This window comes from Nymphaea colorata, chromosome 7 (genome assembly GCF_008831285.2).
Source record: "Nymphaea colorata isolate Beijing-Zhang1983 chromosome 7, ASM883128v2, whole genome shotgun sequence".
Taxonomy (NCBI): domain Eukaryota; kingdom Viridiplantae; phylum Streptophyta; class Magnoliopsida; order Nymphaeales; family Nymphaeaceae; genus Nymphaea; species Nymphaea colorata.
In genome coordinates this window covers 14283618-14286746 of record NC_045144.1, presented here as the reverse complement: position 1 = coordinate 14286746, position 3129 = coordinate 14283618, and the positions used below count along the sequence as shown (strand labels likewise).

The following is a 3129-nucleotide window of genomic DNA, read 5'->3' as shown; positions in this document are numbered from 1 at the left end:
GTAGGCATGCACTTTGAAACTCTTAAGATTTTAAAGAATTTTATAATTCTCATCTGCAGATCCTGAACATTGAACTAATCCTGTTGGATTTTTTCAAAAAAAAACAAAAAAAAAAAGCAAAATTGGACTTCTAAACTTCTTAATGGTCTCTTGGAGGTCCGAGGTCAATTATATATATATATAAGTTTAAATCTGCCAAATACTACTGGATAGTTAAAAATTAAAAATCTACTTAAAAAGTAATATGATAAAATTGAAACGGCACAGAGAAGATTAGCATGACTCCGATACAAGGATGACAAACATATAAGCATTAATGACTAGTTATAGTACAATAATTGTTCATGATGCATACTTACAGTGGCAGATTTTTAAGTTTTAGCTGTTTGGCAGATTTAGATCCGTGTGTGTGTAGATATATATCATAATAATAATAATAATCATAATTCACTTGATTTCTTTGCTCATTCTCTCACTCTGTCTCTCTTTCTTTTTCTTCATACCATTCAACTATGTTGTGCACTGTAAAATTGTTGGATCGTGTTGAAGGATCGAGATATGAAAAATCAATTCGCAAATGAGACTGGTCTTACTCATTATTTTTACAAGAAGACAAAACTTGTATGTCCCTATACATGTATTCCTTAATCTCCCAGCAATGTTTGGTTTGAATATGGCAGAAAGATGAAAAGGAAGGAAATGCATGGATGTATTTGAACTCTAATATTGTTTTAAGTTTGTTGATTTGGTTAAATTTTTTTTTAATATCCATTACTAAAATAGATGCTGTTCAACTACATGCATATTATTACATCAGACAAAACGCATGTTTAATTTTACGTTTGTTTTGTCCCTATTCTCTTTGACGTATATTATAATTCTTGGAAGTTCTTTAGTCGGGTCGCGATGAAATTATACATCAATCAGATCTTTGGTGATGGCATTATTGTTTTTGAAAGATCTGAAAAATAATATCATGTGAACATACTGACCAGGATAAGCTTAAGGGCAAAAAATGCGAATGGCGAAGAGAAATTTGGCATGGATCATGCTTTAGTAGGTTCAGTGGATCTTCAAAATTGGAGAAGATCGAGCATGATGTGTGCATGATTCATGGATAAGTGATATACAATGTATGCGATTGAATATTAGTATTCTTAAAAGCATTTTCATAGAAAACGTGTCTTATTGGAAAAAAATGCCTATAATATGCCAAAAACAATCAGCCGTATAAAACATGAAAAAACAGGTCTTGTTTTAAATTTTTCAAAATTTGTCAAGATTTTTCTGAGATATACAACTTTGTTGTATTATATCTCAAAAATTCCTCGCCATATTATACTTGTACATGATATATATGATAATGGTTAAAAAATAACCCGAAGAGGTCAAAACTTTTTTTTTCTCTCTACCCTCAAGATTCAAGATTGCTCCGAGACTTGGACGCATGATGCATATCTGCCCATGATAATTGAACTAGGAAAACTTTTGAGCCTGTTAAAATAATTAAAATGTGATTTTTTAGGTTTGACATGAGGTTCTCGCTCGGTTTGATAAAGCATGGGGTTTCGTGTGTGAATGATCCCTTGTCACAAGGACAAAGCTCTTCCACATCAGATTCATCAATTTAATATCTCTTCTCTTTCAAATAAATCTCAGATTCCAGATTTTCCGTATTCTTTTCACGTGGGGGTCATTGTAAGGATATAGACTGCAGTTTTCACTGCTTGTGATGCACCCATGTTTTCAGATATTTCAAATTCAGATTCAAATACATACAAAAAAAATTCATGTCCAAATCCGAATGCGAATTTTAAACTGAATTTGGCCGATTATTAAAATGTAAGGGCATTAAATATATGCCATTTGTTGAAAAAAATATCCGATCCGAATTGGTATTTACATCCAATCGGATATTGGAATACGAATGCTATCTGATTTTTTAGTGGGGTATTATTATTTTTTTTTCATATCGGATGTCTGATCCAACTCGCATATATTGACATCCTATTTATGTGACACTCCAAAAGATTTTAGAGACAAAAAACCTGGTTTTCCCTGCCATCAAATTAGGTTTGGGGAAAACCCAATTTTGATGAAACTTAGTTTTACAAAATGGAATGAAAAACTTTGCTCCTATTAAATTACTAAAAAACCAGGTTTTGGGTCCGTCATAAACATAATTTTAAAAACTTGGATTTCATAAAACCAAGTTTTTACAAAACTTGGATTTCATAAAACCAAGTTTTTACAAAACTGAGTTATAAATTTAACCCAAATGAGCAGTCCCCATAAGAATTGAATTGAGGATGACGAAGAGAAGCACCAAGATCCTTGAGCGCAGAGCCCCAAATATCCGTTGCTTGCCCTTTAGAAAGAGGACTTTTTATTACTTTCTTTCGATAGCAGAAAGATACATTGATTGGATACTTACTTATCCTAGATTTCTTTCTACGTGGATGCCTTAAGCTAAGGGCAACATGCCTAAGGCGTGTTCTGTAGGGACTTATTGTATCGTCTTCTTCTTGCTTGAAACAAATGGGCCCTAATGAGAAAAGAGGACCTAAGATGCAGCCACATTGCCACATAATTAAAGGAGAAGACTCACAAAAAACGTACACAGAATTTGGGGAACACAGTGCACATGAAAGGCGCCTTTTGTCATAAAAAAGGAGAAAAGAGATGTTGCCATAAAAGATATAGTATGTAGGTGCCTTTTCCTTGCTTTGGAGAGCCATAAGAAACGATACAAGAGAAGACAAGCACTCCTGTGTGTGCACATGATTGCTGTTACAAAAGGACGTGAAGTGGTAGGAAACAGGGAGAAGGTTAGGTCTCTGACTCACCGTTCTTGGGGGTCCACTTCTGTTTTCAGTCTTGGCACGAGGACTAAGAGAGTGCTTCGGAGCAAGAACGTTTGTGTTCCGAGAACACTATTGTTCCCACAAGTGGTGTGGCACCACCTTTTTAGGACATTTGGAAACGTAGGATAGGGTTTTCCAGTGCTATGATTAGGGTGAACACAGGCTGAGCACGGGCCAGGTTACAATTCTTAACTTCAGCCCGAATTTGACCCGACACCCAAAGCCAGAGCGATTGGATTAAAATAAAAAATATATTTTAAATATA

General features: G+C 34.5%; 1 non-coding gene across 1 annotated transcript; it reads left to right on the top strand.

Annotated features, from left to right (window-relative positions):
• The first annotated feature begins 229 nt into the window (after positions 1-229).
• LOC116258217 (U6 spliceosomal RNA) lies at positions 230-328 on the top strand. The gene has a single exon (XR_004173636.1). It is a non-coding gene; the product is annotated as a U6 spliceosomal RNA (small nuclear RNA).
• Positions 329-3129: the final 2801 nt, after the last annotated feature.